The sequence below is a fragment of the Gambusia affinis genome, linkage group LG07 (genome assembly GCF_019740435.1).
Source record: "Gambusia affinis linkage group LG07, SWU_Gaff_1.0, whole genome shotgun sequence".
NCBI classification, from domain to species: Eukaryota; Metazoa; Chordata; class Actinopteri; order Cyprinodontiformes; family Poeciliidae; genus Gambusia; species Gambusia affinis.
The window spans coordinates 20,442,893-20,456,178 of record NC_057874.1 but is presented as its reverse complement, the minus strand read 5'-3'; the positions used below and the strand labels follow the sequence as shown (position 1 = coordinate 20,456,178).

At 35.1% G+C, this 13,286-nt stretch overlaps 1 protein-coding gene across 12 annotated transcripts in view; it reads left to right on the top strand.

The window, feature by feature from the left end:
• atp2b2 (ATPase plasma membrane Ca2+ transporting 2) overlaps nucleotides 1-13,286 on the top strand; it is a 119,028-nt gene that overhangs the window by 12,035 nt on the left and 93,707 nt on the right. For 2 of the 12 annotated variants that reach the window (XM_044120896.1, XM_044120894.1), the window contains exon 3: nucleotides 2,298-2,377. The exons of the other annotated variants lie outside the window; for them this stretch is intronic. The gene's annotated coding sequence lies outside the window, so the exon portion shown is untranslated. The remainder of the gene's footprint in view (nucleotides 1-2,297; nucleotides 2,378-13,286) is intronic. 12 annotated transcript variants of the gene reach the window in all.

Sequence of the window (13,286 nt, the reverse complement as noted above, 5' to 3'; positions counted from 1 at the left end):
TTGTGTTTGGTGTGTTTTCTCTCCTGCTACAGTAATGATATAAATCTGTTAGTCTTTTCAGTCTCAAACAACTTTTAAAAGCTTTGAAATAATGGCTGCAGATGGTGTTGGGGTGGCAGCAAGAGGGAGGCCTTTTGAAAACACTGTTTTTGGAAGTGCAGCTGATTCAGTACAGTACTGTTTTGTGTGTGCAGCCAAAGGCCTTTTAGCAAACCTGAGCCCATATTCCCACAAGTCTCCTGCAATTAATTGGAACCTGACATGTTTTGAATATTGAACCTGAATTCATTGTGCAGGACTCCTGTGGACGTTTTCTTCTCCAGCAAAAAAAAAATTATATTGACTTTAAAACAAATCAATATTAAAATATTTTTCTTCTGAGTATGGTTCATGCTTTAATTTGCTTCTAAATTTAGTAATATCTAAATGATTTATTAAATGGGACTTTTTCAGTGCATTACTGTGACATCATATTACTTCAAAATGCCAACCAGTTGTGGTTACCTTGTGCTTGGACTGCACCTTTATTCCACGGTTCCAGTGACAGATAACTGTCTGCCATTCTACATGATTTCCATGCATTTCTGTAAAAACAGAAAGAGAAACAAATTTTAATGAACTGCATTGCATTATGCCTTTTGGTCCAAACATTTCTATGTACTACTTCCAACTTGTCTAGTTTGAACACGAGCTCTCAAAGCTTTCTGAAGCTAGGCTGTTTTTTTTTTCCTTTCTTTTTTTTCTTAGCAAACTTTAATGTCCTTGAGGGCATACATACATTTTATTGTCTTAGGGTCTTATTTCTAAAGGTAGCAATTTAGTATCAGACACAAAGCAGCATACATAAATGAATTTTACTGACACATGATTCAATGCACAAATTTAAACATCAGCGTTTTCTTTCAAATGATTGGCTTTCCTTTGGCAAAAACATTGTTGTACAATTAAATGCTTTCACAACAGGATTTTACACCACCAAGTGATTTAATGTTTTCCTAGTTTAACTCTTTGTAAGATGTTGAACAACACATCTTAAGCTTTAACACATTCATTGTAAATGCTAAAAAATAGGGATGCACCAATGTAAAAAAAAAAATCCAATATTAATATTGCTGTTATGGCTAAAAGCCAATCTTATGTACTTTATATATATTTTACTACTCTTTTGACACCTTGAAAAAATACCACCACACCACTCACTACTCAACTGCTTCTGTGCTTTATGCAAGTTCTCCATAAACTTGTTCTGCATCACTGTCTCTGTCACATGACCAAATGGTGAATGACCAATCCCCTCATCTTCAGAAACAAATGACAAAAAGATAAAAATAAATGTTAGTTGCAATTAGCTTCCCAGTAACATTGTTGGTGGCAGTACATTGTGCATCCTTACTAAAACACAAGGACATCGAAAGATACCCATTTCTGTGCATTATGAGTGGTCAACATGGACAAAGTATTATCATGCTAGTTTATGGAGCTATTGTGATAATGTTAAAACATGTGGCTTTTCACTTTGATGCCTTGAAGTAGTTTTTATTTCACTTTTAAGTTATGTTTTATATGTAAAGTATTTTTACCACACGTGAAGGTTACATAGTTACTTGATTGTGTTATATAATGGCACTATTATACCTAAGGAAAATGAAAAATTACAATAAATAAAGGCTTGAAATATTCAACTGTATATGAATCTGATTTACTTTCTAAAATGAGCAACAGAAAATATTTAACTTTAAAATGTACCTGTTTGCATTTTTAAGGATTCCTCAGAGACTTTAGTGTCACTTTAATTAAGTGCCTTGTTGCTGTATCGTCAGCTTCATCAAAGTTTAAGTCTTGTAAACCACCCTCTTCTTTTTAGTCCTTTTTTGCCATCTTTTCCTTTTCCTTATTCCAATCTTTCTTCTCTTTTCCTTGTCCTTTTACTCTCATCAGCATGTCTTCTAATGTCCTCTTCCACCTCCCTTCCTGTTACTTCATTTTCTCCATCTTCCTTCATTTTGCTGCAGTGCATCACTGGCAAACACATTAACATCTCATCTCCATTATCCAGCAACACTCCGGGTTCTATGCTCTCTTTTTTTTTTAACCTTTTATTGCCATTTGTGTCATCCATTCCTGTATTCCGTTTTCAACAATATCACACATTTCATACTTTCCCTGCTTACTTTACATATAAGTTCCCAACATCTCTTTTGAAGGGTAATTTTTTTTTCTGTGACTGTGATCATCGTCATTTAATGGGTCCTCTCTTCTTCTCTCCTTTCCTTTTCTCTCCTCTCCTCTGTGACAAGCTGTACTGTAGCGTTTCAAGAGTGGATGCCCTTGATGTGACCGTGAGGAAGATGGGCCAAAACTCTGCTGTAACAAGCCAGTGAGCTCTAACAAGTTTCTGTATCTGTGGCTTTTTGTGTGTGGAGGGTACTGTAAGAGGTAATCTTACTCGGTAAGCTCCTGGATGTGCATTTGCTCTCAGAATCAGTTGTTAGTATTAATATTAGTTTTATTTATTTTCACTAGGAAAATTATGGTTGGTTTCCCAACCATAATTCTAAATCTGTGTCCCAAATTTAGAAATAAGCCTAATTGCTCCTGGGTCACTTCCTGCTGGCTTCTCAGTAACCGGCCAGATGCTCATCAAAATCTTGTATGGCAGGAGACTTGCTGCTTAAATGCCTGCCTAATTGAAACAAACTTAATTAGCCAGTTAGCCAACATAACACCGTGTAGCAACCAATTATCTCATAATTAAATAAGAATTATTCATTCCATTGGCTGATTTTTATTTTTTCATTTATAGTAAAATTTGACCAAAGTTTGTTTCTGATACAACAGGAAACATGCATCTCTAAAAAGATGATAAAATAATATAATCTAAAAGTTTTATCTTAAAGTTTGTTTAAAGTTATCAAATGTCAGTGACATTGATCTATATTTCAAGATGAACTCCAAGTCTCTGAGGCTGGAAGGGCTCTTTGCCACCTTGCTGTCTTTGAACTAAACTAAATGTTACTACGCACTAGCACCAGCTTTGGTAAATGAATATACCTATAAATCGGCGCCTACATATTGCAGAAAACCTTTTCCAGTTGGAAATAATAAAGATTTAATGGGAAGAGTATTAAAAAAATTCCAAATTGTTGAAAGTAATTTTGATTTTCAAGTAACTTTCTTTCTTCTAGCATTTGGTTGTATCACAGTGGCAATAGTGTAGCTGATTTCTTTTCACTACTGGTTGTACTCCTTTTGTATACTATATTTGTTATCAAATGTGTTTAAGGGCCCAACTTTTACCTACAGAAGCATAACAGAGGCTTTTAGTATTTATAAAGGCCTTTTGTGTTAAAAGGGTAGTTAAAAATAAATTTGAATTTTGTATGCAAGCTGCAATTGACATTGTTTTCTATCTGAATTGCTATTTAAAGGTTTTGCTATTTTATTGCCACAATATAAATTTATTTTTAGAGCATCCAGAAGTGGAGGAAATGTGTCAAATATTTTATATTACCTCGATCCAGGGCAGATATAGATTACTTACTTATCTTTCCAATATCTTAGAAATAACAAATTATCTACTTGTGGTTCTGCATTTAAAAAATACAGAAGGGTGCACTGCTGTGATGGAGTTACATAGCTACTGCAGCATAGCACTATCAGGCAACTTTGCTTTGTTTTAACTTATTTTGCCTGAGAAAATTAGACTCTCTACACACAGTAGCATATCTGTACTATGCACTCCGTCCACAAAGTGCATTTAACCTGACAACGAGGGGGATGAAACATTTAGAGAAACTTTCTTTCTGACCAGCAATGAAAGTGTCAGCCAATAAATTTATCTGAAACTATTTAAATTGAGGCAAATGATAAGGTATTTTATCATTCCATTCAAATTTATATTTTTCCAATAACATTGAGACTGTGAGAAACAGATAAAATATTTCTGAGATTGTAACAGATAAGGGAGTAGGCAAGAAAGCTTAATCTTTAGTGTCCATTTCCAATAATTTAAACTTGCGTGCCATCATTTTCATTTTTACTAGTGGCAGACTTACGTCTATGTGAAAGAGTTCACACTTGAGTCCACATTAATTTAATGTTAAAATAATTCAACTTGTGGCTGTTTGGGCATCAAGAGGATGAAAAATATAAATGACTCTGATTGAGAGGAAAAATATATTTTCATGTTTCTAAATACTTGGCAATTGTTTTATTTTGTTCATTTGAAGAAAGAGCTGTGTCTATAATAAAACACACACCTGTCATTCACATCTCTGTCACTTTCTGTCAGAGTTCGAGTTGTGGTGAGGAGTGGTGTGTGCTCAGATATAATTAATACTTGTGTTTCTGTGGGTTATTTAAACTCAAATTGCTCCAAAAAAACCAACGGGGACCTTGTTTCTTTTTTGTTTTTTCTTCAATACATAGTATTTTCAAATGACACATGTTTAAATGCTCATTCTCAGTTTGTAATGATTACACTTAATTTTGTGTTCACTGTTTTCACTAATTTTGTGTTCAGTGATAGCATTACAAAAATTTGCCAATTTAATGCACAAAAGCAGATATTTTTCCTTACTAACAATAGCACTAACTTTCTTTAAAAGAAGAAAAATACAGAATGTAGGCTAAGAGCTACTTTGTCTGTGTATGTCTGTTTGTGATTGAGCTCTTTGTAGACCATGTGAGCTAGCATTACTTTCTGTGCAAAGCAGATCAGTTGCATAGCAACAAGAACTTTTTGAGGGCAGGAAATCTTTTACCAGTGGAATGCTTCTAGCACAATAACAAAAAAGTGGAAAGAGAGCAACACACACAGTTCTTTCCCTAAAATTCTCATTCCATCTTTAGATAATTACAAAACATAAAAGGAATTAACAGAATATACCAGCGTTGAAACACATTTATTAAAGATATCTGACACTTGAAAAGGCCTGTGAAATAAGAGGGTTTTGTTTTAGCAAAACTTTTGCTATATCAAAAGTCTCAAATTTGAATTATCAAATGCCTGTGTACATTTGATAATGTACACAGGCATTGAGATTCATTAATACTATTGTTAGACACAGATTTATCTTTTAACCAATGATAAGTTTTATAAAGCAGCCTTCATCCAAATTACATCCAAAAGTGGGCTATATCAATGTACAGGTCAACTGTTCCCTGTAGTGTTGTTCTTGTCTTCTACATTTCTCTTCAGCTCTGTTGATCTTTTATTGCCATGTCTACAGCAATGTATTTGAACAATGAAAATCGCAAGACATCAAACTGATGATGAAAAATGTAGATGATTGCATGATTATCCACTAAGGGGTTGCTCTAAAGCAATGTTTTAGAGTAAAGTTGCCAAAGTGGCTGCAGTAGGAAGTGGTATTAATGACCAGAGAAAACCCTTACTCAGCAGAAGTAAGGATCCATGTTTGTGTGTGTGCTGAATGATGCCAGAGGTTAAAGTCAAATCCTGTTAAACAACCTTGCTAAGTGCTTACATGCTCATCACCATATTTTTTCTGCTCATTTCTGGTGATTATTAGTTATTTGTATAACTGACAATCTGTATTATAATCTAATATCTGTAATGTATTATGTATGTGTAATTAATCCTCAACTATATTTAAGATGAAGACTTGTAAAATAAATGAATATGTTAGGAAAATAAACTTGGCATTTTTCCCCCCCATACATTTACTAGAGAAGACCTTTTTAGGTATGTGAACACATAGCTAATGGTATCTACTCCACCACACTGCACTCTGAAAGCTAATACATTACTATAGATCAGTGGTGGACAATTCTTTTCCCAAAGGGCCATTTGCGCAAATGTGACCGTTATTGAGAGCCCAACCAGACGTTGCCAATGAATACTAAAATGTGATCCACCATACTGTCTTAAAGAAACTTTGCTATTGATGTAATCTTTGGGTATTCCTACACTTCTTCATCTTTGGTTAGTTCAAATTAGGCCTGGACTAGTTTCAGGACTCAGTCTAAATGTTAAAACTTTTCAAATTTTCCATCATACCTGAGTTTTAAAGTCCCTTTAGCAAAATGACCTAAAGCCCTGGAATAGGCAGAATATGTGATTGAGTCCTCCTTTCCTATATTTGATGCCCTTCTGCATCCGTCACTTATTTCTTTCCGCAGATAAAAATATGGACCATTCATTGGGAAGTTATGTAGTAGAAACTAAAGGGTGCAACATTTCAGTCTTAAATGTCTAAATAATTCTTCAATACAGTGAAACCATGGGAATTTTTACTCAAGGCTATCATATCATGACAAAAAACATATTGGCATAATTAGAGATATATCAACTAATTCACAGAATAGTACAGTATTAATACACTATTGATCTGTTATGCTTCCCACTCCCAATCATTTTCCTCTAACAGTTTTGCCTATCCCCTTTTCCTATATCAGTATTGATCAGTTTCACTCTCAAACACTTATCATGAATTTAAATTGTTAGTATTACATTGTTGTTCTTGCCTATGTCTAGAGATTAGTCATCAAGATTTGTAGCATGAGCTTAAAAGGTTTTCTTCATCCTCAAGAGTTGAAGTTTACAGTAAAGGTCAAATAAAGTGATAAATTGTGTTTTGGATTTATGCAATGTTTTAAAATGCTGATTTAAGTTATTCACAACTTTAATGAAAAAATATTAAAAGATACGACTTTTCACCTGCTAAACGTAGCTATGAAGCATTGTCAAAAAAAAAGACCTATGGCTATCTGATGTTATTGTGAACAAACTGACTGCTAGCGTATCCGTCTCTGACAGTGAATCAGATTTTGCTACGGAGCTAAATATAACAACCGTCTCGCCATACCCATTTGAACTGGTCACAGAGAGTGAAAATCTGCTGTTCGGACAGAAAGCTCTGAAGAAGAAAATAACCACATCGTCTTTCACTGAAATGCTGAAAGGATAGGAAATTAAATATGGTTAATAGCTACATGCACAACTATCCCAGTTTGTTGGCATCTAGGATGCCAACGAACTAGGATGGGTATCCAACAAAACATTGTACCATTACTGGAGCCTGGCATTTTTGCAGAGGTTCAGTTGCTCCTTTATGCTTTGTAAATCTCTTGTTGTAATATTAATTTATTCATCAGACTCATTGTCCAGGTAGACATAAAAAAGAACAAAGACATGATACACTACAACATGTCGAATTATAAAACATTTTTATTATGTTGGTGGTTGTGCATTTGGGAAAATGAAGCAGCAGGTGGTGGTGTCCCCACTGCATGAAGGGTTGTGTTGTTTGGCCACAATGATGTCATGCATCTCTCCACCTCCTTCAAGAAGGGAAATTGGGTAGACTTTTATGTAACATAAACTAGCAAATTATACAGTTATTTGAAAAACTGAAGTGGTCTAAATATGACTTTAAATTAGAAGAGAAAGAATAGCCTAAAAGTTGTTTGTCCTGCCTAGTGCAGCAGTAATGCCATTGGGAATCTAAATGTTCTGTCTGTTCCAGGGCTCCAGACCGGTCTTGCTCACAGACATCAACCTTTGGGCAAGAAGGACATTGTACTGTAAAAACAGACATTTGTGGCTTGTGGCTGAGGTTCACAGCTTCTATGCATTTTGAATTGTATTGTTTTTGATTCTGTCATGCTTCACAGTTTTAATGTCCAATGGAATCTCTTTAAACCAAAGAGTAGAATTTAGGTGTTTGTGTTTTTATTATAGTTTTTTTTACATGGCTTTTAAACAAGACTCTTTCATGCAGTTTTATGTTTTATGTATATTTCCATTGCAAATGATTTATTTTACATGTGGGAGAGAGTCCTCTGTTTAAAGTGTCAGACATCTGTTGCCACACTAACGGATGACTGGTGCTTAACGTACACATATTCTCCCTTCTAATAAAAATCCGACAAAAATCAGTGAATACAAGTGATTGACAGTTGTGAACTCTATTTAGCAAGTTTTAGTTGATAATTTTTAATAAAATGAACAGTAGTTTTTTCCAAAGGCTTTTATGCCACATTTACTCTTACTCCATATTATTCCTGTAAAATTATTACACTTAAGCTGTGGAAACTGCAGCATTAGTGTCATCTAGTACTCTGTTAAACTAAGGTCTGTGTATTTTTTAGATACACAATAGTATTTTCAATAACTCTAATTGTATTTGCTTCTGAGCATATTTTGGTAACTAGTAAGCATAAATGACCAATTATAGTTTTTGATGAGGCCCAATCATCTAAACTAGAAATTAATTCTTTCTAACAAAAAAAAAGTTTATATGTATATATATATATAATGCAGGCAGGATATATAGCTATTTAGCAGGGATTGTGCCTCTGGAGGGTGATGAAAGGAGAGAGGGCTGTTAGAAAAGACGAGTGTCTTTGCTAGATTAATGACGGACATCTAGCTTGGTTGATTTTGTTAACAAATTTCTTTCAGACTGAACAAGTTCCAGATACAGGTCTGTGTCTGGAAAAAGAATACAAATAAACAAGGCATGTAGATTCTGTAGAATAAAAAAAGTGAACTGAAATCAGGCCTAAAATCATATTTAAAGTAAGTGATGGTTTTGAAAAGCCCTTCTCCATGTTACTGTGTTTGCTTACAGGGTGTGAAAAATAGAAGATATTATGTGATATCACAATGTGTGATGTTTTTTTTTTTGGTTGCTTGTTATGTGGCAAATATTAAAAGTTGTTTAAATAAGCAAATAAAATCATACTTTTCAAATTAGGCATGGCAAAGTATTTAAGTTTCTTTTGGATGGGGCTTAAGGGGGTAAACATTGATTGTTCTTTGGTATTTTTTCTGCAATATTTTTTGTCAATCTGTATCCCTTTTTCCTGGCTTAAATTCTTTTTGCCTTTCTGCTTTAACTTTCATGTTCTATCTATCCCGGTGTGGGTTTTCTTTGGCTTTTGTTCACTAAACAATTAGGCCTGTCATGATAACAAATTTTGCTGAGCGATTAATTGTCTCAAAAATTATTGTGATAAATGATTTACACTGATTTAATGAAAATGATGTAATAATGCATGCGATTTCCTGCCAAAGATAGATACACTTTATTTTCAAAAAAACACTTAACACTGGAACTGATCAACAAACAAAACAACCAAAGACAATAATAAAACATATTCTCAGTCTCCTTTAACAAAAAATGTACTTGAATTAAAAACTAAACAAAGTGTAAATAAATACTGCATTCAACCAAAAGAGTGCAAATTATAAAGTCTGTTATACTATATTGCCTTTCAGTAATCATTAGATTTAAATATAGAAGATGGCCACATCCTGATGCACTAGTTCACACTACACAATTTTTTTGCCCAGATTTTCCCCTTACAACAATCATAAAATGTTGGTTGTTCTAAGATTGTCGCTGGTGATTTTGTAACCGATCATTCTGTAGTGTGCGGTGTGTTATGGTAGATCGTCGTGGCCGCTCTGATCTCAATCAGGGGTTTTCTCTGACTGGGAGCATTAATGCAGCCTGTTGAATGTGACATATTGGTAAGATCACATTATCCCATGTTTTTTAAATACATAATCTAAATCGTATGGTTTTGTGATATTCCAAGAGATGCTTCATATCCAGAAAATAATGAAAACAACTCAAAGTATTTAACTCTGTACTGAACAATTCAGTTCAGCTATAAAATTCTTTATTAATCTCAGAGGAAATTTACATGTTTTTGTAATTCATATAAGTTTCATTAAAGAGTTGTTGATGGGGATGGATGTGAGCAGGAAAGATCTCCTGTGGTGACCAGTATTAGAGTGGACCTCTATAACTCAGGCTAATTAAGAGGCCTCTGTCCCACTTGAGGACTGGCTACATGCGCAAGATGGGGTGCTGAGTCTAGGTGTCGCACTTGAACCCACCACCATTAGCATGTAATTGTGTGTGGTTTTTTTTTGTTTTTTTTTATTGTATAATTACAAGGTATTTCAGTGCATTTATGCAGGCTACATTTGATATTTTCTGAGTCTCATGCATATGTCATACTTCATTCAAAATAATTAGGCTAATGGGATGCATTAAGTTGGGGGATAAAAACTAAATTATCATTATAATTTTAGACTTATTTTTATTGAATGATTTAAAAATAACCCTTAATATAAAAAAAAATGCATTTTGTGTTTATTATTGTTGTCTTTGGATAATATTTAATGATGTTTTGAAACAACAAAGTGTGACAGACTTAGGAAATCAGGAAGGGAACAAACTATTTTCCAGAAAACTGTGTGTGTATGTTTGTACATGTGAAATGTAGTTGAAGTTACTAGTTTTCCGCAATATAGTCAAAGCAAAATTGGGCAATCTTTTGTATTTCTCTATATATTCATTCTTAGTTTCATAAAATTAAAAAGCACAGTAGCTATTTGCAGCTGTTTTATGTCCTGTCAATGTCATTATATAATGTCCCACTCTCCAGTGTGTACCCTTGCCTCTGTGGGTTTGGCATGCAATGGGCTGCACTACAGTTCACCCCAAATGTCGGACAGTTTCTCCTGGCCTGCTGGCTTTCTGGAAGTATGTGTGTATGTGGAGGTGTCTTGGGCTTTTGCGCAGCTATCAGGTTTGAGTGTGTGTGGGTGTGTGTGTGTGTGTGTTCCCATTAGTCTTTTGCTCATGGCTGTCCTTGGGGAGAGGTATGAAGCTCTCCATCATTCTCAGAACAAGGACTGAGAAGAGAGCAAAGGAAACAATGTTGGAGAGAGAGGTACAAGAGAGGAAAATGGGACAGAATGATGGTCCCTCATATCATTGCATGTAATGCTGGTTATGACTGTATGAGTCACAGTATGCTTGTCCAACTAGGGGCTGTTACTCAGCTCACCCATGGATTTTAGGGAAATGGAGTTAACAAATCCCAACAGTTGAGCTTATCTTCCCTAAACCAAATTTATAATTTGCCATATTTCTATGCTTTTACAGACATTTGATAAACTAGGCTACTAATGGATTTGTTGAGAAAATAACTGGCAGAATAATAAATCAATTAATCATTCATTACATGCAGAGATGAAATTTATGACCTGGATCTGTATAGTGCTTGCAGCATCTTGCGACAGGTTTCCCCTCTTTAAAAAGTTCTCAATGAATAAGTTTAAAATGTAAAACCCTTGTTGATTTTATTTTTTGTACTACTTTTCCAGCTATCGTAACATACATTATGTGTGGGCAGAGAGTAAAAATGGAAGGAGACAGGATTGGTAATCAATGGAACATTCCCAAAGGACAATGGTGACATAACTAAAAGTATACATTTAGGTAGATTCGAGCATCATACTTTCATTAATTCAGCACAAAGCTTTATCATACTTATTACCTAATAATACATTTATTATCTAATAATAAATATGAACACTTGAAAATGGTGGTTAATGACTGAAGAAACAGATATTTTTGACATTTTTATGGTGCACAGCTGGCTTGATACAGTGGAAACTGGAATGTTGTTGCTTTGCTTCCAATCCATCTAGTGATTCATCCACCCATACAGCTCCAGATATGCTATTAAAACACTTACTACAAAAGTCAATTATGAAAATGACACTAATCTATTTATATAATATCACCTCATTATACATTTACTTGTCAATGGCTCAATCATATTTGTGTGGTAAGCAACCCCAGTCGCTGTGAGGGAGCCCCATTTTAACATCATAACTGGAAGTGGAAGCACTTTAGGCCTTGGCAAACTCTCACTCGCCCACTTTTGGCCTGATAGTGTAACAACAACTAGCGATGTTGACCTCATAAAGAGAAAGGTTACATACCTTTGGGAGTGAGCTCATTATCTGCATGCTTCTGTACATGCCTACACACAAGTACATTGCAGCCTCATTTTACCAACGCACTCAGGAACTAGGAGGCTTCTGCAATTAATGAGGCTAATGGTTGTTGGCTGGTGGCTACTAATGAGTTCATGGGATTGACCTGAGGTAACCATGGAATTGTATTGGTTATCAGATTCTCTTTGAAAGGAAATGATGGTATTGTTGAAGTTATGTGTCCCATAGCTTTATTTTAATTAAGCTGAATTATATAATTTTTCCTCTCAATCTAAATAAATGTGCTTATTTTAGTTTAAAGGCACCCCTGCAGTGCTTCCTTGAAAGTCATCCGCCTGAGGTACTTGATTGGGAAGCAGCACGTCCATCATGTTAATGAGGCATGTGCAAATTATAATTAAAAGGTGTGTTGGACAAGTTCACTGTTGCATGATTTCTCACTTACAAACCTTTTCTTTTTATAGTTAATCACAAGTAAACAATTTGACAAATGAATTCAAACAGAAAATCCAGAGAAGTGACTATGTATGGTGTACTGTAATTTATGAAAATTAGTCACAGGTCATCCTGGAGATGTATGTAAAACTGGTACTTGAGTTCCAGCTGCCTGTGATCCTACTCTGCTCTGTTTCCCAGGTTCCCTGTTTTTGGTGCACTGCAGCCCTGAATTCTCTTAGACATGGTGCATTGATATTCAGGGACTGTTTCTGATCCCCATCACTGCTTCCAGTTTCTCTCCTCCTCTCTCTATCCTTACTCCAACATATGCTTCTTGACTAAGCTAAATTACTATAGAGGAACCAAGACCTCAACCGAACTCAACAGTGAGTTACTGAGGCACTGCAATAATGGCTTCCAAGTATTCCATTCTATTATATTTTAATTCTAGCCCATTCTGCGTCTCTTTTGCTGTATTTTGTAAAACTACTGTTGCAATATCAACCTTTAGAAAAATAAAATTTTTCAACCTGATTAATTAATAAAAAATTAGACCATATTAAATTATACTGTACACTCAATGATTTAAACCCACAATATGCTTGTCACCGAACAAATGTTCACACAGAGATGAAGAAAAAGTACTATTTTAGGTATGCTTTCCTAAAAATCATATGAATGGCAGAAAAATGTACCTTGCTTTTCCTAACTTGATCTTCTGTAGTTCATTCCTCAGTTGAAGTGTTGAAAGGGAGACAATGGTGATGGTGAAGGGATGCTCGGCTATGGAGCCCCAGAAAAAAAATGTGGTGGGTGATGTGCTGAGAGGATGCTTTGAATCCGTTGTAGTTGTCATGCCACGCCACTCTATGGTGCTGTCATTCCCACTCATTCACAAATTCACACTCTGATTGTAGCCACAGCTTCCCTGGGGCAGTCCAACATAAACGAGGCTCTTGCATCGTGCCATCAGCTTTCCTGACCACCACCAGCAAGATGATGCTATTCACCGTTGTTTTTATCTGTCCGTGCCTGCACAAAACAAATCTTGCAGCCG